This window comes from Canis aureus, chromosome 23 (assembly GCF_053574225.1).
Source record: "Canis aureus isolate CA01 chromosome 23, VMU_Caureus_v.1.0, whole genome shotgun sequence".
NCBI classification, from domain to species: Eukaryota; Metazoa; Chordata; class Mammalia; order Carnivora; family Canidae; genus Canis; species Canis aureus.
This window is the reverse complement of record NC_135633.1, coordinates 18,040,154-18,063,337: the sequence shown is the minus strand read 5'-3', so window position 1 is coordinate 18,063,337 and position 23,184 is coordinate 18,040,154. Positions and strand designations below refer to the sequence as shown.

General features: G+C 43.0%; 1 long non-coding RNA gene, 1 other non-coding gene and 1 pseudogene across 8 annotated transcripts in view; 2 read left to right on the top strand and 1 right to left on the bottom strand.

The window, feature by feature from the left end:
- LOC144294698 (uncharacterized) overlaps window positions 1-23,184 on the bottom strand; it is a 35,851-nt gene that overhangs the window by 11,082 nt on the left and 1,585 nt on the right. For 4 of the 7 annotated variants that reach the window (XR_013362095.1, XR_013362097.1, XR_013362099.1 and 1 more), the window contains 5 exons: window positions 22,294-23,120; window positions 22,004-22,167; window positions 21,141-21,213; window positions 3,859-7,969; window positions 3,328-3,401 (listed from right to left, as the gene is read on the bottom strand). This is a non-coding gene — a long non-coding RNA (uncharacterized LOC144294698). Of the gene's footprint in view, window positions 1-3,327; window positions 3,422-3,858; window positions 7,970-21,140; window positions 21,214-22,003; window positions 22,168-22,293; window positions 23,121-23,184 lie in introns of all 7 variants that reach the window. The other 3 variants (XR_013362098.1, XR_013362100.1, XR_013362094.1) reach the window with 3 other exon arrangements.
- Window positions 14,660-14,827, top strand: LOC144295581 (U1 spliceosomal RNA). Its single transcript, XR_013362670.1, has one exon. It is a non-coding gene; the product is annotated as a U1 spliceosomal RNA (small nuclear RNA).
- LOC144294697 (small ribosomal subunit protein eS19 pseudogene) lies at window positions 17,661-18,149 on the top strand (annotated as a pseudogene).

Here is a 23,184-nt window from a genome sequence, read left to right as displayed (position 1 = left end):
TTGATGGAGACGTTTCAGCACACACAGAACTCCCAGCTGAGGCCTGCTAAGGCTCACAAAGGGGCTGGGAGATAAAGATGAGGACCTGCAAAATCACAGGGTGGTGCTCTGGCCTTCCAGTCCTGGTCCGGCCACTGACAGGGAGCTCCTCTGCTGGGCTCACCCAGGCCTGCTGTGCTTCCCAGAACCAAACCCAAGCTATCAGGCTCCCTGCACCCCTTACAGCTGCCTTTGCTCAGCTTCCAGGCTTTCTCCCTCTCTCCAGGTCCTTTGCCAGCTAGACTGGACAGGGCTGAGCTGGACTCTGCTCGCCTGATTCTCTTTCAGCTCAAAAGAAAATGCTTTCCTACTGGCACCAGGGAAAAGGGCAGAGGAATGCTCTGGTTTGTCTCCTGCCTGCCTTCCTGGGAATGGACCTCGGAGGCCTAAGGAGGTGGCACATTCCCCCAAGGGAAGACTCCAGCTGATGAGCAAAGGGTTGATAGTAAAGCTGGTGCAGTTTTTCCTCAGTGTAAGATGCAGAAAGGAACCCTCCAAAGTTGAAGATTCCCCAAAGACATTTGCTGTAACAAGAGTACGCCTGACAAATAGAGCCGGTTGGAGCACAACTCTGCAATGTGATCCAGACTGTGCTCAAGGCAAAACCTAGTCCAAGAAAAACCCCCACTCTCCCAGACACAGCTTGAGGCCACTACAAAGAAAAAGGATATTGCCTACAGTCTGTAGTCATAAGAATTTAGGAAATAGAGTAAGAGAAGGACTTGGCTGCCTCAATCCTCCAAAGGTGGCAGCTGCCCCGAGGGCCAGATGGCTCCCTCTGTCTCCTCCCTCCCGACACCCCCAAGCCTGCAGGGGCAAAGCAGCTTTGGAGGGGCTCGTGCTGCCTTTTCACGCACAGCAACCCTGGGACTTCATAAGTAACGGGAAACCATGCACTCAGCCATGAAATGGACTGGATTCCAGGACTTCACAGTCCAGTATTTCCTAGCTTGGATGAGACTGTAAACCAGTCAACAGTTGGCAGATCCCAATAGTGAGCAGAGAGTGAGGGGACAGAAAGGACAGGGACAGAGCTGAAGTCTGTTGCCAAGCTGGGGAAGGGAGCATAGGGAAGTGGAGAAAGGCTGGCTCAGCCCTCTCTGCTGGAAGTACTCTATGCTTAGGTTTCCTCAAGGATGAGATCTTCCAAAGAATACTCCAGCCAAATCCCTCTTCTTTTTCACCTGAGGAACATGGCTGAGTCACAGACGTGTGACCAGTGCAGTCGAACAAGACCCTGCACTTGGGATTTAATGCCTTGTGGTTACAGTCTTGGAATTCTTAATAGTTTTATCTTTGAGTTTGTGTTCTCTAAGTGAGGTCTCCTGGAGCAGTGGGACCCAGTGCCACCCCCCCACCCCATGCCAGCCTCCCTGGAGGGGATTCTCTGTCACCCCCCTACCTAACTTCCTGTTCTCTCCCTCACCCTGCTACTGCTGCCATGCCCTCTGCTTTTGGCAGGAGGGTGTGGGGCACAGGCACCCTGTGGAGTCTGCACAGAGGGGGCCAGCCTCCCCCCCACACACATGGCGGCATTCCAGGGCTCCAGGTGAACAGCTAACATTAGCCAAGTCTTGAGAGGGGCGAGCCTCTTGCTCACCCCTGTACTGAGCGCTTCCCAGTTTTGAACTGTGAAGATACCTGGAAGTAGCCTGTTTGTTGTGGGCTGGAGGGCAGGCCCGTGGGAAGGGGGGCCTGGCAGCTGTGAGACCAAGACGTACCCGCCTCAGGAACCTGTGAAGTCCTGTGTCCGGGTGGACGCTGTCTACAAGCTCTGTGCCTGGGCGATCCTGGCTTTCTCCTTCCCCCTTTCCTGAGCCCGGCTTCTGTTTGTTCTTCTAGCCAGCTCCAAGGACCCTCTGGGATGAGTCATGGAATTCGAATTGCATGATTCCAGTGATTTCATTTTTTTAAAGATTTTATTTAGTTGAGAGAAAGAGAGCATGAGGGGGGTGAGGGACAGAGGAAGAAGCCAACTCTCCACTGAGCAGAGAGCCCCATATCGGGGCTCAATCCCAGGACCCTGAGATCATGACCTGAGCTGAAGGCAGATGCTTAACCCATTCAGCCACGCAGGGGCCCTCCAGTGATTTCAAACACGAGTTAAATACTATGATATTTAAAACTAGCATTGTTGGGGCACCTGGGTGGCTCAGTGGTTGAGCCTCTGCCTTTGGCTCAGGTCATGATCCTGGGATTCTGGGATCGAGTCCCACATCAGGCTCCTTGCAGGGAGCCTGCTTCTCCCTCTGCCTATGTCTCTGCCTCTCTGTGTCTCTAAGGAATAAATAAATAAAATATTTAAAATAAAATAAAACGGGATCCCTGGGTGGCGCAGCGGTTTGGCGCCTGCCTTTGGCCCAGGGCGTGATCCTGGAGACCCAGGATCGAATCCCACGTCAGGCTCCCGGTGCACGGAGCCTGCTTCTCCCTCTGCCTATGTCTCTGCCTCTCTCTCTCTCTCCCTGTGTGACTATCATAAATAAATAAAAGTTTAAAAAAATAAAATAAAATAAATAAATAAAATAAAATAAAACAAGCATTGAATAATATAAAAATGAAGGGTAAAATTCATGCTAAAAATTTGAGATTTTTCTTAGAATGATATTAGATAGCAAATAAAAAAACACCACGACAAGTCAAGAGAGAGGCTTCAAAAGAAGGAAAAACTCATGTATTCCTGTGTGTGTATGGGGGAGTGTAAAATATATATAACATAAAATTTACCACTTTAATAATTTTTTAGTGTATAGTTCAGTGTCATTAAGCACACTCACAGCAATGTGCAAACATTCCCAACCATCCACCTCCAGAACTTTCCAACTCCTCAAACTGAAACTCTATCCATGATATGCTGGTTCCCATCCCCCATCCTCCCAGCCCCTGGCAACCACTCTTCTACTTTCACTTTCTATAAATTTGACTCCTCTCAGGATGGACGTCATATAAGTGAAATCACTATTTGTCCTTTTGTGTCTGGCTTTATATGTACCGTTAACAAAACTTTTTCCTGCTTTTTGACCAAAAGGCTCACATTTTCTTTTTGCACTGAGTCCCAAATATCATGTAGCCTGCCCGGCTGAAGAAAGCTCTTCCGTCAGCCCTTCAGTGAAAAGATTCAGTGTCCTACAAGAGGTATCACTTGTGTCTTGGAAATATATCATCTGCCTCTCCCTGTAGAGTATGGGCTCCCTTAATATAATTGGTAACTTCAGCTTCCCCATAACTCCTGGAGGCCTTGCAGAGCAACGGGTCACCTCGAGCTGCTCTGTCCAGCTCTAAACTCACCTAACTTGAGAGGTACAGAGAATCCTCCAGTCCTGATGCAGGGGTTTCATTTTGCTTCCCAAGCACGTCTAAAACTGAAGGGCAGAAGGTCACACTGAGAGCAAAAATTACATAAACAGTTAAAATGAAAACTATCCAGCAAAAGCTTTTTCTTTTTACTTTTCTGCATTCAGGTGAAGGAAAATGGGATTCCTGCTCTAATGTCAATCCCAAACGTCTCCCTGGTTTGTCTCAACTCCACAGGGTTTCCTGGGCCCACTGGAGACATCCAAGAGCTCTCCACAAGGCTGGCCACCCTCACTAATCTGCCCCGCCTCCCAAGAAAAGGTTGTGGAAAACAGTTCTAATCTGGGTTACAGACTCAGTCCCAGTGGCCTCCAGACAAATTCTGCAATTTCTATGGAAAAAGCAAAGAGGTAAAATCTGCCTCAAGGGGGTTGTCTTATCTTTTAAAATGGGAACGTTTTTCTCCAAGCCAATGACAGGGCTTTTGAGCCGAAGAGGACCCTGGGAGCAGCTCTTAACACTCACCAGATCTTTTACCCAGATAAAATCCATCAGGCAAGCAGCTTCTCCACAGTCTTGGGGAATTCCTAATATCCTGAAATTGCTTGATGTTCTTTTCAACAGAAAATTAGGAACAGTAGAAAACTGGACCATTTTTTCTGCAAAAGTGACCTTAACTATAGAGAAGTTTCTGAAACTTCAAAGTCAAAAAGAAAAGAACTAGTGGGTGGTTGGGGGAGGTAGACATTAAGGAGGGCATGTGATGTAATGAGCACTGGGTGTAATTTAAGACTGATGCATCACTGACCTCTGCCTCTGAAACCAATAATACGTTACATGTTAATTAATTGATTTAAATAAAATAAAAAATGAAAAAAAAAGGAACTAGTTAATGAATGGAAGGCACTACAGTAAGCCTTGGGATCAGTCACCAGCAGGAGGTGCTATGTAGGTTCAGGAATCAATCCACAACCATATGCATTTTGCTGCACCACCTCCTTCTAGAACAAATCAAACAGCCGTGCCTGGGCCAGAGGAGGGTGAGAGGAGGTAGTCTTTTCTCTACCTGAAAGGAAGTTACTTCATGCTGGTTGAGTGATGGGAAGAGAAGGACCTTGCCTTTTCTGGTTGCTGGGATGATACCAAGGAGGACATGCCCACATCAGACCTGGAAGACTAGTTTTGTCTCCCTGCCCAATCTGTCAGCCACTTTTGGCTTTATAATCATATTGACCAAAGAGATATTTCTTTTTTAAAATAATATTTTATTTATTTATTCATAGAGACAGAGAGGGAGAGAGGCAGAGACACAGGCAGAGGGAGAAGCAGGCATCATACAGAGAGCCTGACGTGGGACACGATCCAGGGTCTCCAGGATCACGCTCTGGGCTGCAGGCGGCGCTAAACCTCTGCGCCACCGGGCTGCCCCAAAGAGATATTTCTGAGGGCATCTCAGACTTAGTCCTGAGATGCCAGTGGCAATTTTTGTGATTTGGACGTGCCGAGGACTGAATATCTCACTCACACATGCACTGACAGGGCAAATATCTGCCAGGTCTGAGGAGTCCCAAGCCCTAGTCACTTATTCCTAGCAACATGCAGCAGTACTAAGCCCTGTCCTAATGGATGGGCAGGTTGCTGGCAGTATTTGGCATTTAGCATCACATTACAGTCTCAGGGGAAGGCCGATAGGGCTGTCCGCCCATCTCCACAGGGAGTCACTTGCTCACCAAAGACAGGCCGCAGCCCAACGCCCCAGAGTCTACCATGACTGGAGGCAACAGGATGCCGGTAGCTCCTAGTCCATGTTCTTAGGCAGCAACTATGAGGATAAATGTCCTTTGCTGCCCTGCACTTAGGTCTGAGTCTAGTAAGTGGGCTCTGACCTTGTTCCTGAGGATTGACTCTGCTTTAGTCACTTCTCCTGGTCCCCTGAATTGCTAAACTGTGGCTATGGTTATCCTAGCAGAACTCCAAGGGACCCTTCCTGCTATTGAATGAAACCCAATGTAAAACTATGCCCAAATTATTTCAAAAGTTAAAAAGAAAAAGCTAAACTGAGACCCCACTTTTCACCTATCAAATTGGTAAATATATATATTAAAAAGTTGATCTGTTGTCAGCCAGGATATAGGGAAATACATTTTAAGTGCCCATATCCTTGGGATGCCTGAGTGGCTCAGCGGTTGAACGTCTGCCTTCTGTTCAGGGCATGGTCCTGGAGTCCCAGGATTGAGTCCCACATCGAGCTCCCCTCAAGAAGCCTGCTTCTCCCTCTGCCTATGTCTCTGCCTCTCTCTGTGTGTCTCTCATGAATATATGCATAAAATATTTAAAATAAAATAAAGTGCCCATATCCTTTGACCAACAACTCTACTCCTAATAATGTATCCTAAGGATACACTCACACTTGGAGAAGTGATGTCAAGAATACTCAAAGCAACATTGTTCATAATAGGAGAAGTTTGAAAACATCTTACTGGAGGACCACTTAAATAAGTCATGGGAGAGTCTTGCTCTATCAGGTCCTCCAAGCCTCAGCATTGAGTGGGATGCTTCTGAGCAAAAGGTTCTGGGGTGGACTGGTCACAGGTATCAGTAGGCTAAATAACAGCCCCCAAATATATCCATGTCTTTATTCTCAGAATCTGTGTTATTTTTTATGACTAAAGGGAATTTGCAGATGTGATTAAATTAAGAATATTTAGATGGAGGGTCCCTGGGTGGCGCAGCGGTTTGGCGCCTGCCTTTGTCCCAGGGCACGATCCTGGAGACCCGGGATCGAATCCCACGTCGGGCTCCCAGTGCATGGAGCCTGCTTCTCCCTCTGCCTATGTCTCTGCCTCTCTCTCTCTCTCTCTCTCTCTCTCTGTGTGACTATCATGAATAAATAAAAAAATAAAAAAATTAAAAAAAAAGAATATTTAGATGGAGAGGCAATCCTGGATTATCTGGATGAACCTGATGTGGTCCTTATAAGAGGGACGTAGAAAGTGATAGTCAAAGGAGAAGGTCCTGCGGTGACAGAAGCAGAGACTGGAGTGACAAGCCTCAAAGATGGATAAAGGGGCCATAAGCCAAGGAATGCAGCTGGCTACTAGGAGCTCAGAAGGGAAAGGAAATGGATTTTTCTATCCTTCCAAAAGAAACCAGTATTAATGGACCTTGACTTTATTTATTTTATTTTTTTAAAGATTTATTTATTTATGAGAGGCAGAGACACAGGAGGAGGGAGAAACAGGCCCCATGCCAGGAGCCCGACGTGGGACTCGATCCCGGGACTCCAGGATTGCGCCCTGGGCCAAAGGCAGGCGCCAAACCGCTGAGCCACCCAGGGATTCCCCTGGACCTTGACTTTAACCCAGGAAACTAATTTTTTTACTTCTGACCTCCAGAAATGTAATAGAATTAATTTGTGTCTTTTTTTTTTATGTGTCATTTTAAATCAGAAGTTTGTGGTTATTTGTTACAACAGCAACAAAGCAACAAGATACTAATACATACGGTATTTTCGCTTTGATAGCTCAGAGCTGCTGGTCTAGCCCATCTACCCAAGGGATCAGGAAAGCTTCTAAGGGAAGTGCCCACTGAAGGTGAAACCCCATCCCTGGGCTGGTTCTCTGTGCCTCCATCCATTCATTGGCATTGGAGTTGGAGCTCCTTCAGGACCAAGGGAGTTAAGAGAGAAGTCAAACCACAGGTGTCCAGGCCGTGAGGAAACAGCAACAAGGACCTTCTACTCAGGGATTAGTTCATGAAAAAGCATGGAAAGGCCTCCACCCACACTGGCAGCTCTCACAAGAGCAACTGTATCAAGTGGCCCATTGGCATTTGCACCTTCTACAAAGGTTTCCTAAGACTCCTATTCTTTCTGGCCCCTGAGTTTGGATTTCTGAAGCACACAGATGCTCTGGCTTGGTGGTCTTCCTCTACTTGCAAGTTGAGTCACAAGAGTCCTTTCTGGCAGGAGGGAGGGCACCCTCTCAGGGGGACTCTGAGGACGGCCAGCTGCTGACTTCCTCCTGCAGATGCACTTTTCCCCTTGACAGTCCAGAAGTGCTGATTCCCTGGTAGGAGCCAGCACAGTGGGAAAAGCACAAAGCCTTCCTCAGTCCTCCACTAGGGCTCTATTTTGATCATGTTGCATATCTGCTGTGCTCTCTTCCCCTGTTAGAGATTAAGAGAATGGGATCCACCTACTTAGTTTCTGACTGGAGAATTATTGATTTTGAAAATAAAAATATAAATGAGGCTGTATATTAATAGGAACAGAAAGGTACATAACTCTAATTTTAAAACCAAGGAGGAAAAAATGGACAGAGAAAAACAAAAATGCTCTAATTTTGGAAGAGCCTGATTAGAAAATAAAAGTTTTATTTGCACTGCATATTTCAGTGTGATAGTTCCCATTGTAGAGTGTGAGCCTTACAAATAGCCTTACATCCAAGGCAAGAGGGTACTGAGCAGAATGGAGGAAAGAGGCAAAACCACAGCCATGGACTGTCTGATATTTCCATACCCTGGACCACGTGATGACGGTGCTACCGTCTCTTCTCTTTTTTTTTTTTCACCGTCTCTTCTCTTACAGGGATGTATCCTCCTGCTGTCCATTACAGGTATGTATGCTCACCATGGCCTATGAGTAGAACAAGACACACACACTCTCTGATCAGCCCAGCTGGCAAGCAGCTAAATGAAGGGTACCTGTCCAAGATCGTGTGTTAGTAAATATGGGGAGGCCACCTCCCTTGTAACGTGCACTCCTCTCAGGGCGGTCTGCAGCACTAACTTAGCTACTGGTATTCATGACCAGCCACCTTCTGGAGGGAGTGCCTGTTGTCTCCGACTCATCTATTGTTCTTGTGACTAGTCATTTTGGGGCACCTGGCTGGCTCAGTTGGAAGAGCTTACAACTCTTGATCTCAAGGTTATGAATTCGAGCCCCATGTTAGGTGTAGAGGTGACTTAAAAGCAAATTAAGGGGCGCCTGGTGGCTCAGTGGTTGAGCATCTGCCTTTAGCTCAGGGCGTGATCCTAGGGTCCCCGGATTGAGTCCCACATCGGGCTCCCTGCATGGAGCCTGCTTCTCTCTTTGCCTATGTCTCTGCCTCTCTCGGTGTCTCTTGCGAATAAATAAATAAAATATATTTTTTAAAAGTCAATTAATTTAGAAACTACTCATTTTGGTGAAGAGAGAAAGAAAGAGGGAAAGCAAGCAGCTCACTGGCAAAATTTTCAGGATCTCCTATGTCTCACTCTCTAAATTCATAGTAGCCGGGGATCCCTGGGTGGCACGCGGTTTAGCACCTGCCTTTGGCTCAGGGCGCGATCCTGGAGACCCAGGATCCCGGTGCATGGAGCCTGCTTCTCCCTCTGCCTGTCTCTCTCTCTCTGTGTGTGACTATCATAAATAAAAAAATTTAAATAAATAAATAAATTCACAGTAGACTTGAAAGAAAAGGAGAATAGCTACTCTTTTTATTTTTTTTAAGCTACTCTTTTAAAGAGAGGAGTAATACTATATAAGGTTTGAAATGCTCTCCTAACACATCTTCACCATTCCAAATCCTCCTCAGTGTTGTAAAACAAAAGATCATGACCTCAGTAAATGTTAAAAAGAATTACTGGAAAGGAAAAACACAGTTTAATTAAATGACTAAAAGATAAATTATAGGCATAAGGAAACTTTCTGGGGGGATCCCTGTGTGGCGCAGTGGTTTAGCGCCTGCCTTTGGCCCAGGGCGCGATCCTGATAGACCCGGGATCGAATCCCACGTCGGGCTCCCGGTGCATGGAGTCTACTTCTCACTCTGCCTATGTCTCTGCCTCTCTCTGTATGACTATCATAAAAATTAAAAAAAAAAAAAAACTTTCTGGGAATAACAGAAATGTTCTAAAACTGGATTGTCCTGAGGGTTACATAACTCTGTAATAATTCACTAAAAAATCATTGAATTTTATACTTTCAATAGGTGAATGTTATGGTATGTAAATTTACTTCAATAAAGCTGTTTAAAAAAGCCTTCTCAATGGGATCCCTGGGTGGCACAGCGGTTTGACGCCTGCCTTTGACCCAGGGTACGATCCTGGAGTCCCGGGATCAAGTCCCACGTTGGGCTCCCGGCTCTGCCTCTCTCTCTCTCTCTCTGTGTGTGTCTATCATAAGTAAATAAATAGATCTTAAAAAAAAAAAAAACTTTTCAAAAAAATTATGGTTCATCTAGATGATGGAATACTATGCAGCCATTAAAAAGAATGAAAAGGGGCAGCCCCGGTGGCGCAGCGGTTTAGCGCTGCCTGCAGTCCAGGGTGTGATCCTGGAGACCCAGGGTCGAGTCCCACATCCGGCTCCCTGCATGGAGCCTGCTTCTCCCTCTGCATGTGTCTCTGCTTCTCTCTCTCTCTCTCTCTCTCTCTGGGTCTCTATGAATAGATAAATAAATAAAATATTAAAAAAAAAAAAAGAATGAAAAGGGAGCACCCGGCTGGCTCAGTTGGTGGAACATGTGACTCTTGATCTCAGAGTCATGAGTTCGAGCCCCATGTGGGGTGTAGAGGTTACTAAAAATAATAATAATAAACTTTTAAAAAAATAAAAAGAATGAGTGGACTAGTCCTATATGCATTAACATGAAGCAACATTCAAGAAACAGTAAGTGAAAAAGCAAGGTACAGAACAGTATGAATAACATACTACAAGCACTTATACAAATATTTAAAAGATTACATATATTTGCATAGACCATTTCTGAAAGGATGTACAAGAAAACAATAATGATGGTTGGCTCTGAAGAACAGGGTAGAAGCTTGGGGTGAAACATAGGCTCACCTTTGACCATAAAATACCTTTTTGTGCCTTTTGTTTTTTTTGTTTTGTTTTGTTTTTTTGTTTTTTTTAATTTTATTTATTTATTCATGAGAGGCACAGAGAGAGAGAGAGGCAGAGACACAGGCAGAGGGAGAAGCAGGCTCCACGCGGGGAGCCCCATGTGGGTCTCGATCCCGGGTCTCCAGGATCACGCCCTGGGCTGAAGGCTGAAGGCGGCGCTAAACCGCTGAGCCACCCGGGCTGCCCCCTTTTTGTGCCTTTTGAATTATGTATTTTGACCTTTTTATTATCTAAAAATAAATAAAATTATTTTAGAAAAAAAATCTCAATGATAGTGCTACCTGTAGCACTTTATTGAAAAGATTTGTCTATGTTTGGTCACCAAATTTGAGCTATAGGCCTTCAGTAAGAATAAGGTTGTCTGGTGCAAATTGATTATAGTAAAACAGTTTGAATTTAGGCTTCAACATTAGGTTTGAAATGTAAAAGTGTGACTGGCTTTTAGCAATACACCTTTTTTTTTTTTTTTTTTTTTTAAGATTTATTTACTTATTTCAGAGAGAGCACTCGGGGGCGGGGAGGGGCTTTAGCAGACTCCCCACTCAGCACACAGCCCAACTCAGGGCACCACCTCACAACCTTGAGATCATGACCTGAGCTGAAACTAAGAGTCAGATGCTCAACTGTGCCACCCAGATGTCCCTAATGATACATCTTTTAAGGACCAGTGGGCTACTTATCTAGTCTCAGCCAGTCTCAATGTCAGGTCAAGACTGGAGCCAGTTGCCCCCATAACCTCACTGATCACTTTTCTAGGACAACCTGAGTCAATGGACATACAGAGGACTTTGCTCTGTTCGGATCCATGATAGAAGGGCTGTGCTTTCCCTGACCTGACAGAGAAAGACCCAGTTTCTTTCCAGTTTCCTTGGCAACTCACAGGCTGACAACACAACCTCAGCCCCTTTGTCTACAAACTGTATGCACTACTACTATGGAGAAATTAAGAAAAAAAAAAAAAACACCAAAAAAACCTCCTAGAGAGGTTAAAAAGCGGTTGCCTTTAACTTTGGCTAACTTCTTCTTTCTTCCATTGTGTATCAGAAGAACATGAGGAAGGTATAAAACTTACTGTTTCTTACTCATACTATATATTTTTTAATTAGTGTATTTATTTTTAGAGAGAGAGGGAGAGAGTACATGCATGTGGGGACAGGGACATAGGGAGAGGGAGAGAATGTCCAGTAGACTCCAAGCTGAGCCTAATGTGGGGCTTGATCTCACAACTCTTGATCACGAAATCAAGAGTCAGATGCTCAACCAACTGAGCCACCCAGGTGCCCACTCCCTCTTACTCATACAGTGTGTTCTATGAGTAAGGACCTACTCATTCAGAGGAAAGAGCCTAAAACTGAGCAGTTGGTCCTTAGCCTAATGTACTCAAACTAGGAAAAGTTTTCAAGTTCTCTTAAGTCTTAAATCAGTGACAAACCAAAACTGAATTACAGACTAGTTTTAACCATACGGCAATGAAAATGTATGAACTTCAATTATATGTAAAAGTATGGATGATCCTCACAAATATAATGCTGAGTAATAGGAGCTAGACACAAGAGTACGGGCAAAACTATTCTTGCTCTTTGAAGTCAGGACAGTGGGCACCCTTGGTGGGGAGGTAGGTTAAGGACAGGAAGAGAGCCCAAAGGCAAGCTGGCAGGCCAGCTTCATGATGGTGTACACTTAGAAAGGTCCCACAATGGGTTTAATGTTCTGCTGTCACACATCTTACAGTTCTTAATAAATTTGAACATTACATTTCCATTTCTCACCAGGCCCTATAAATTATGGAGCAGTCCTGGGTATTGGTAATATTATGTTTCTTAATCTGGGTGTTGAATTAACTGTACATATTTTGGTATGTTTGCCTTTCTGTATGTGTATTATACTTCAATACAAAACTTAAAAAACTGAGTTACAGACTATTTTATTTATTTATTTTTTAAAGATTTTATTTATTCATGAGAGACAAGGGGAGGGGGAGGGGAGAGAGAGAGAGAGAGAGAGAGAGGCAGAGACACAGGCACAGAGAGAAGCAGGCATGAGACTCGATTCCGGAACTCCAGGATCACGCCCTGGGCTGAAGGCAGGCACTTAACTGCTGAACCATCCAGGGATCCCCTGAGACTATTTTAAATATAACTCAATGAAACACTATTTATGGAATGCAGCCAAAGTTGTATTCACAAGAAAATGTATGGCCTTAAACACTTTTATTGCTGAATAAGAAAAAAGAAAAGTTCAGTAAGAGAGCAGACAACACAGGAAATTAGAAGGGGGAAAAAAAGCCACAGCACAAAGCAAAATACAAAGAAAGTGAAAGGAGTTAGCAAAGACATGAGTGAATGATTTCAAAACCAGAAAAACAATATAACTGATGAATAAATTGAAAATCTAGTTCTTTGGGTTGGGAAGAAGCAAAAAAACAAAACTGATAAGCCACCAGCTAACATAATAAAAATGAAAGACAAAGCATAAATGTATAAATTAGGAATGAGAAAAGGTTTACAGATGGGTACGGAAGAAACAATGAAAAATACAAGGGAGAGGATTCAGTCAGCATTTGCCCAGTCCTATGCTAATGAAATTTAAAATCTGAATGAAATGGGTAATACTCAGGAAATATAAATTATCTACCAATAGGGACTCAAAGATAGGAGAAAATCAAAACATACATAATCATGATCTGTCAAAAGCCATACACCGCAAAAAAAAAAAAAATCTGAATATGTTTGCAAGCAACTTCTTTCAAAACTTTCAAGAAATCAATCATTCTATTAAAGCTGTTCCAAAACATGGAGAAAGAAGTAGACAGCCCAGTATTTCATGAAGCCAAAATCTTAGAAAGATTGTATAACAGAAAAACTAGGGACCAGTTGTATTTATAAATACAGAGGCAAAATGCCTAAATGAAATATATTATGAACATAATTTTGTAAACATATTTATTTCAGGAAGCATAGATTGGTATAAGGAAATACATTAATCCAATTCACCATTTAGATAAATCAAAATAGGAAAAAGCAGATTAAGAGAAATGCTAAAAATTTGGTATCATTTAATATTCACTCCTCACAAATATCCTGATAAAAGGAAAATAATACTTTTTAAACATAATACAGGTAGAAACCCTGTGCATATGTACCCACACAGGTGTATACATTAATCAACCAGTATTACTTTTTTTGGTATTTACTTTAAGTAAGCTCTATGCCTACCATGGGACTTGAACTCACAGCTCTGTGATTAAGGGTTGCATGCTCTACCAACTGAGTTAGCCAAGCACCCCCAACAGTATTATTCTTAATAGTCCCATTAAAGTCAAGAGCAAGGGATGTCTGGGTAGCTCAGTGGTTGAGCGTCTGCCTTTGGCTCAGGTCATGATCCCGGGGTTCTGGGATCGAGTTCCGCATCAGGCTCCCCAAGGGAGCCTGCTTCTCCCTCTGCCTATGTATCTGCCTCTCTCTGTGTGTCTCTCATGAATAAACAAATAAAATATTTAAAAGAGAAAAAAAAAATAAAGTCAAGAGCAAGACAGGGTTCCTCGCCACCTCTCCTATTATTAGCACCATGTTCTAACCAACTGAGCTAACTGGCTATTGAACACTTCTCCTATTATTTAATGTTGTTCTGGAAGTGCTAGTTAATACAATCAGACAATAAAACAAAGTAAGTCATAAATACTAGAAGAGAATTATTATCAATTATATGATTGTCTATCTAGAAATCCAAAATAACCAACTGAAAAAAAATTGTTAGAAACTGTATAAAGACCATTTGAATATTTATTGTATACTGGCCATTTTTCTGTGCTCTTGTGTTCTTTCTTTCTTTCTTTCTTTCTTTCTTTCTTTCTTTCTTTCTCTCTTTCTTTCTTTCTTTCCTTTTCTTTTTTTTTTCTTGTGTTGTTTCTAACAATTAGTTGACAAACATACGGATACTCAGGGCCCAGGAAGTCAGCGGAGTTTGGTAGTAGTAGATGGGAGTGGGGTGGACATCAAATGCTTAAGGCTTAACCACTTCAAAAATCTTGATGGCAATGCAGGTGGTTTGGTCAATGCTGGCAGGAATGTGTGTGAGCAACCCCATCCCCCAAACCAAGCTCCTGGCTCAGTTAGTTTTCTGAAGCTGGTAACCATGGATGAAGCCTTTTTATTCTGCACTTAGAAGTGAGCCTGTAATAAATCAGGGGGGTCCTGGAAGCCCTCTTCCTTATCAGCACCTCACCACACATTGCGGCCAGAGCACAGAGTTGCCTGTATAAGAGGGGAAGGAAGGCTAGTCCAGATGGAGTAAGTAGGCTAAGAAAACAGAAGCACAGGCTCCTTTTTCAAGAGTAGAAGAGGGGGATAGGGATGAGGGGAAGTGAGGAAAGGAAAGGAGCGCTCAGACATCAGTGACCTGAGAGGAAAGCTCCAATATATCAGAAAAGGTAAGGATATACTTACCTGACAGGGGAAATACCATAATCATGAAGGTGGTATTCCCAGGGTAATAGAGGGTTATCTATTACACTCTGTTTGTGCAGACCCCTGTGATTTCCCCAAATGTGGGAAACTGGACTGCAGAATTTGTGATAGTGGGGGACTGCATTCACGGTCTCCCCTGATTTAAAGAAAAAAAGAGGGGAGCCCAGGTGGCTCAGCAGTTTAGCACCGCCTTCAGCCTGGTGGGTGATCCTGGAGTCCCAGGGATGGTCCCACATCCGGCTCCCTGCATGGAGCCTGCTTCTGCCTCTGCCTCTGTCTCTGCCTCTCTCTCTCTCATGAATAAATAATCTTAAAAATAAATAAATAAATAAATAAATAAATAAATATTTAAAAGACAAAGGTATAAGCCTTTAGGACTTGTGTCAAAATTCTGTCTGCCTCATCCTGTTTTAGAGACACAGTAAGGCTTTCCTTACTCTTTAGTTAGGCTCTCTCCTTAGTTGGCATCCAGGCACTTTGATTTGTTCTCTCATTCAGTCCATAACAACTCTTAACAGGTTTTTTTTTTTTTAATTTATTTATTCATGAGACACACATCGAGAGAGAGAGAGAGAGAGAGAGAAAGTGAGAGAGAAGAGAGGCAGAGACACAGGCAGAGAGAGAAGCAGGCTCCATGCAGGGAGCCTGATGTGGGACTCAATCCTGGGTCTCTAGGATCACGCCCTGGGCTGAAAGCAGCCCTAAACCACTGAGCCACCTGGGCTGCTCTTAACAAGGTGTTTTTTTTTTTTTTTTTTTGACACTTTTGTGTATTTCTAGATATCTTCCCTGTGATAAATATATTTGCTTAGGATACTTTTTAGAAAATGGAATCATTATACAGGTTTTGCAATACTATCTTCATTTTATCTTAGATATCTATTCATTCTGTACAGATAGCTCTCATTATTTTGCAGACTGTGGTTACTTAGTATTTAACAGACTTTTGGGTGGCCTCCAATTTTTGGTATTATAAACAAAGACTAGAAAATACTTCCTCCAGGGACACCTGGGGGGCTCAGTGGTTGAGCGGTTGTCTTTGGCTCAGGGTGTGATCCCCAAGTCCCAGGACTGAGTACTACATCGGGCTCCCCGAGAGGAACCTGCTTCTCCCTCTGCCTATGTCTCTGTCTCTCCCTGTGTCTCTCATGAATAAATAATAAAAATCTTTTTAAAAAGATAGAAAATGGGATCCCTGGGTAGCTCAGCAGTTTGGTGCCTGCCTTTGGCCCAGGGCACGATCCTAGAGTCCTGGGATCGAGTCCCGCGTTGGGCTCCCAGCATGGAGCCTGCTTCTCCCTCTTCCTATGTCTCTGCCTCTCTCTCTATGTCTATCATGAATAAATAAATAAATAAATCTTATTTAAAAAAAAAGATAGAAAATACTTCCTCCAGATGCCATTTAGCTGACTCCCTCACTTCATTCAGGTTCCTACTCAAATGCTGCCTCCTCAGAAGGGCCTTCCTAGATCGCACTATCTAAAATAGCATTTCCCTCCAACCCCCTACCACTTTTTTTTTTTTAAGATTTTATTTATTTATTCATGAAAGACACAGAGAGAGAGAGGCAGAGACACAGGCAGAGGGAGAAGCAGGCTCCATGCAGGGAGTCCGATGTGGGACTTGATCCTGGGGCCTCCGGATCACACCCTGGGCCAAAAGCAGGCACTAAACCGCTGGGCCACGGGGGCTGCCCCCCTCCCACTTCTTAATCCATTACTCCTCTTTTTTTTTTTTTTTAAGTTTTTATTTATTTATGATAGTCACAGAGAGAGAGAGAGAGAGAGAGAGAGAGAGAGGCAGAGACACAGGCAGAGGGAGAAGCAGGCTCCATGCACCGGGAGCCCGACGTGGGATTCGATCCCGGGTCTCCAGGATCGCGCCCTGGGCCAAAGGCAGGCGCCAAACCGCTGCGCCACCCAGGGATCCCTACTCCTCTTTTTGATAGCACTTGTCACTACTTGATATTTTTTATACATTTGTTTACTTATGCCTTGTTTATTTTCAGAAAAGGCCTCAAAAGTTTCATGAAAGTGAGGATTTTGTTTTGTTTCACGGCTCCCAGTGACCAGGGGTATACTAAACTCATAGGAGAATCCTATGAGATTCCACTGAATGAACTAACATAGTAATAAACATTCTTTGACATATTTTTTGCAAATCTATATAAACATTTCAGTAGAGCTGCTACATCAAAGAGTATAAATACTTAAATTATAACAGAAATCATCAAAAAAATCTTTTTAAAAAGATTGATTGATTATTTGAGGAAAAAGTGTGGGGAGGGGCAGATGAAGAGGGAGAGAGAGAGAGAAAATCTCAGTCTCTCTGCAGTGTGGAACCCAAGGCGGGGCTCCATCTCATGACCCTGAGGCCATGACCTGAGCTGAAATCAAGAGTAGGTGTGCTTAACTAACTGAGCTACCCAGGTACCCCCAAAACAGTGTTTTAAAAATGGTGCCAATTTACACCCACCTCCCACAGTAGACAAGAATGCATTTCCCTATACCCTCCACAACATAAGATAATATCAATCTTTGTAATATTTCCTCCTGATTTTAGAATTTGAAATACATGTGGGTTTTACGGTAAAACAAAACAAAACAAAAAAGTAAAGGTGCAAGTCTAACTTTCTCTGAATCCCACTTCCCTCATTCACACCAGACAAGATGTGTGCTCTCCTGTTCAGACTCTAGCATCACATTGAATAACCGACACACTGGCTGGGTCCAGCGACCCTGATTTCACCAAGTCTTCCAATTAGTTCTCACCCTCACCTTACCCCACTCTTGCTGGGATAGAAAGAGCTAGTCCTTAAGCCAGGAGTAATAGTCTCAATAGTATTAGCCCTATGACTGTATAGGCATTGAACCTGTGTTTCATTTTTTTCTGTAAAATGTGAATAAAATACCTCTCTCAGAGGGTTCCTTCAAAGATTAACCAAGTCTTTTTTTTTCCCCCTGGCTGGCAGCACGGAGGCCACATGATGCCTAGAGTTACTATAAAAGATGTGAACCAGCAGGAGTTAGTCATAGCTCTGGCAGCCTTCCTCAAAGAGCCTGGAGGGCTGAAAGTCCCTGAATGGGTAGACACTGTCAAGTTAGCCAAGCTTAAAGAGCTTGCTCCCTATGATAAGAACTGGTTCTATACCCGAGCTGCTTCCACAGTATGGCATCTGTACCCCCCCAGGCAGCACTGGGGTGGGCTTCATGACCAAAATCTACGAGGGATGTCAGAGAAACCAGGTCATGCCCAGCCCTTCAGTAGAAGCTTCAAGAGCATGGCTTGCAGGATCTTCCAAGCCCTAGAGGTGCTGAAAATGGTGGTGAAGGACTGAGATGGGGGCCACAAACTGACACCTCAGGGAGAGATCTGGACTGAATCACAGGACAGGTGGCAGCTGCCAACAAGAAGCATTAGAACAAATGCTGGGTTAATAAATTGCCTCATTCATAAAAAAATTTTTAAATAAATAAAAATAAAGATTAAATAAGATAAACATGTAAGCATCTGGCTCAGTGCCTACCATATAGCTGGCAGTACACCGCCCTTTCCCAGCTCCTTCAAGACCCCAGATCTTTGTAGCACTTAACACATTTCTCATATTCTGACCTCTTTAAAGGTAATGAGACATGGGTAGGACATGGATGGTGCTTGAACAGAGTAGGCACTCAGTCGATGACTGCCAAGGACAGTTGATTTCTGCAATCAGGAACCAGTTTCATCCTTGCCGATATGTTTTTTCCATGTACATATTTACACCACCAATCAGCTGATCGAATCACACACCACCCAGTCCTCTCTACCCAATGAGCTACCAAATGAGCTCATTTTAATCCTGTCTGAGCTGAACAAGGCCTTTTACAGAACTTTAAAACTGACTCACTACTGAGTCATCAAAACAGCAATACCCAAACACACTCCTGTTGCTACACAAAAGAGCAGCATGGGGATGTCTATCTTATCTCCTTTCTCTCTCCCAATGGGACTGAACCCCTTGACTCACTGAAGAATAGTCATCACATCTTTTGTGCTGCAGTAATAAGAACAAAGCTGGCTTAAATAATCACAGTGTGGTCAGCAAACAACAGCAGTCCTTGTGATCATCCAGGTCACTTCCTGAGTATGTCACTAACCCGAGAGGAGAGGCAATTAATCAATTACTCAAATGTGTATTGAGCACCAGCATTCTGTTGTGCACTCATGATTCCTCCTGTTTATAACATTTTTGTGAAGTGACCTTTTCAGTTATTGAAACGCACTGAGAATATAGAGAAAAGCCACTCTTTGTGTCTCTGCAAAGAAAAAAAAAGTGTTATTGGAGAAAATGGGGCTACTCAGTTCCATCCTAGTAGAAAGGATTTTTAAAATATCAAAGAGGAAGTGTGATGTTTTGGCTAACTGCTTTACAGAGCTATAGTTTTAAATATGTTAACTGAGAACTCCTTTCTTATCTAGGAATGATAGGGTCAGTGGTCAGTATTTTCTCTTGGGAAAAGTCTTGAAGTTAGTATCATTGCCACAGGCCTGACTGATTGCCATGGACTATCAAGTCTTTCAAGATTCAGAGGCCTGTGTAAGGGCTAAGATAACTGGGAGCAGGCCTGAAGGCTTCTTTCACAAATAAGGCTGGTTATAGCCAAGGTTTTGTGTAAGTGCAGATACAACTTTTGAGTACCCTCAGAATGGTCTCTCATACCTGAAGCCCTAAAGCAAAAACTCAGTGAGAATCTTAGGTCCTCAAACTTTTTGTATGCAGTCCACATTATTGATATAATCCATATCTAAAGGATGTAATGAAATGTGCCCTGGGTGGCTCAGTCAATTAAGCATTTGCTTTCAGCTCAGGTCATGATCCCAAGGTCCTGGGATCGAGTCCTGCATAGGGCTTCCTCCTCAGCGGGGCGTCTGCTTCTCCCTCTACCTCTGTGCTCTCTCTCTCAAGTAAATAAATAACATTAAAAAAAATAATAAATGTGCTCTTGATCTATCGGATATAAACGTTAAACGGATAAATAGAAATAGTATGTTAGTAGTCTTTAAAGACTAAGTGGGCATAACAAATAATGTTTATTTCATTAAAAGACAAGCTTTCAATTGGCCACTTTTCCTGAACTATACTTCTCAAGTTCTTGTTATATCAATACAGTTGACCCTTGAACCACATTGAATTGTGCAGATCCACTAATATTTGTTTTTTTTTTTTATTAATACAGTACAGTACTGGAAATGTATTTTCCCTTTCAATTAAAAATATTTATTTATTTTGGAGATTAATAGTGAGCATTAGTTGGGGGAGGAGCAGATGTAGAGGGACAAGTAGACTCCATGCCCAGCACAGAGCCCAAAGCTGGGCTTGATCCCAGGACCCTGAAATCATGACCTGAGCTGAAATCAGGAGTTGGACACTCAACCTACTGAGACATCCAGACGCCCCTCCCTTACAATTTTCTTAACACTTTCTTTATTCTAGCTTACTTTATTGTAAGAATATGATATATAATACAGATAGCATGCAAAATATGTTAATCGACTGTTTATGTTATCAGTAAGGCTTCTAGTAAACAGTAGACTATTATATTAAGCTTTGGGGAGTCAAAAGTTATATGATGATTTTCAACTGTGAGGGGTCAGCACCCCTAACTCCCATGTTGTTCAAGGGTCAACTGTACTATTTCTGTCCTGATTTGATTATCCTCACTGGTTATACACAATCTCAACTGTCTATCCATATTAAGCAAACTTATTTGCTTATTTTGGAGAGATCAGGAGTTACATGTACTAACATACATTGACAAGTATGGCTTATTCTCAAACAACATTGCTATAATTAATAGCAACACATAACATTTATTGAATACTATTTGTAAAGGACATTAGTCTCGGGGATCCCTGGGTGGCTCAGCGGTTTAGCATCTGCCTTTGGCCCAGGGCCTGATCCTGGAGACCTGGGATCAAGCCCCACGTCAGGCTCCCTGCATGGAGCCTGCTTCTCCCTCTGCCTGTGTCTCTGCCTCTGTGTGTGTGTGTGTGTGTGTGTGTGTGTCTCATGAATGAATAAATAAAATCTTTAAAAAAAAAAAAAAAAGGACATTAGTCTCATATTTAAAGCTTAAAATTTTTTTAAAATTTATTTGAGACAGAGAGAGTGCCTGCACAAGCTTGGGGGTTGGGTGGGTGGTAGGGGCAGAGGAGGAGGGAGAAGCAGAAACAGACTCCCTGCTGAGCAGGGAATCTGACACAGGGCTCAGTACCAGGACCCCCGAGATCATGATCTGAGCAGAAGGCATATGCTTAACCAACTGAGCCACTCAGGCGTCCCTGACTTCATTTTTTTAAAAAAAATTAGAAATCTAGGGGCACCTGAGTGGTTCAGTTAGTTAAGCATCTCTCAGTTTTGGTTCAGGTCATGATCTCATATTTGTGAGATTGAGTCCCAGGTTCGTCCTTACCTCCTCACCCCCAGTACTTGGAGTCTGCTTGAGATTTTCTCTCTCCTCCAACTCCTGCATGCTTTCACTCTCTCTAAAATAAATAAATAAAATCTTTTAAAAAATTAGAAATCTATCAAAGAAGCCTCTTGTTTAGAGAGAGTTATTATTTCTCCAGAATCAAAAGCATAAACTAGAAAAGATTCAGCTTTGGGTAAACCCTAGCTATTCTTATGAAACACTCCTACAGACTGAAAAATTACTCATTCTAAAGGATCTTTCAAAAGTACAAGGCATATGTTAATAAGAATATGTATATGTATTTGTGTGCTTGTATGTATTAAAAGTATTTGAGAACGTGATTTAAGAATCTTAACTATAAATCTTCAGGGCAGGAATCTTGCTTATTTTGCTGCTAAGGAAGGTGAATGCACCAACAATAGTTGTATTAAAGCCTTATACTTGCTAAGTCATCTGTCTAAAGGGAATAAACTGGGTAAGTTTGTTCTCCCAACACCCAGAGGCAAGATTTTTACTCAGTTATTACAACATTACCACAAACTTGTGGATTCTGCAAAAGTTGCCTAGCAACATTACAGTTAAGAACAACACTGGGTGGAGAACGAACAGGAAATTTGAATTAGATATGCCCTGCGGCAGGTGGGCGTAGACCCATCCCTCCAGTACAGTGAGTCCTGTATTTGGAGGAGCATGAAATTTAAAAAATCAGAACAATCATTTAGAATTTCAGTTAGGACACTGCTGTAGTTAAACCATAACACCGCGCCATGTTCTCACTGGAGGAGGGAGGGCCCGGGTTTCTTACTCATTTTTATACTTTTGCTTTAAATAAACTAGATTTTTATTCCAGAAACATTAAGTACCTTCTCAGGGGCCAAGGCACATTGCTGGTTGCTGGAGCTCTAAAGACAAATAAAACTTGATCTCAGCCCTGGGTGAAAGGGAAGCCAGACAAGTAAACAAAGACTGTTTATATAGTCCATTACAGGTGTGGTGGAAAACCTGGTGCACAGAGTGTCTCTTTTACCTAGAAGTGGAGAAAGTTAAGGAAAGGCTTTATAGAAGAAATGGTTCTCCCACTGAGTCTTGTTTCCAACTCTTAAAGAAATTGCTTCTTTCCTCCAGTCATACTATACATTCAACAGTAATTTACCTCTCTCATTCTGTGGGCAGACATGGGTGCCAAAGAATTCAAAGTACTGGGGCTGGGTACCAAGAACTCTTCCATTCCCGTTCAGAAGCCAGGCCCTTTTGCTCCAGCCTACTTCAAGGACCTCCCAGTTTAGGGAAGCAGACAGGTGGCATAGTTGGGAAAAAAAAAAAAGTCAAAGAGTGTTTACATCCAAGAAGAGGATATACAAGGGGTAACCAGAAGATCTCTGTACCATTTGAATTTATATTGAGAGAGAAAAATAAACCAGTCAAATATTTAAATAAGGGCTCTATTATCACACAGAAGATACTGAGGGCCTAAGCCACGTTAGAACACTGAAGTAAATAGAAAAGGTCCCTACACTCAGGGAACTCATTTTCTAGAAGGGGATCGTAGTAAACAATCAACCCACTTTGAGATAGATATAAGCCTGTTAGGGAAATAAAGCAGGGTGTTGTGAAAGAGTGAAGGGGGAGGGGATGTGAGCTTGCAAGGACAGCAAGAGGGATACAGAATTCCTTTATAAGGAGAGGCTTACGACAACAGTCTAGTTGGGGAGAGGTTATCTACAGGGCTTTAAAGTTTACTTAGGAAACACTATTTTTACATACGACTCATGTTGAAGATCAATAGAGAGTAGTAGTTTTCTAAAGTTATCTATACTTACACACACATGAAATTGAGAAAATCAACTCAATATGGTCAACTATTCATATCAAAGAATTATATTCGCCATCAGGAGTGAAGGTGAGGAGGTAGGTGTTGGAGGGAGAGTGCTAAAAACCATTCCTTGGCTTTGACCACCCGGGGAACAGTGAACGCCTCTCCTTGAAAACACAAAAAGGTAGAGTTCCTTCTTGCAAGAGCTTAACATTGAATTTGGATTAACAC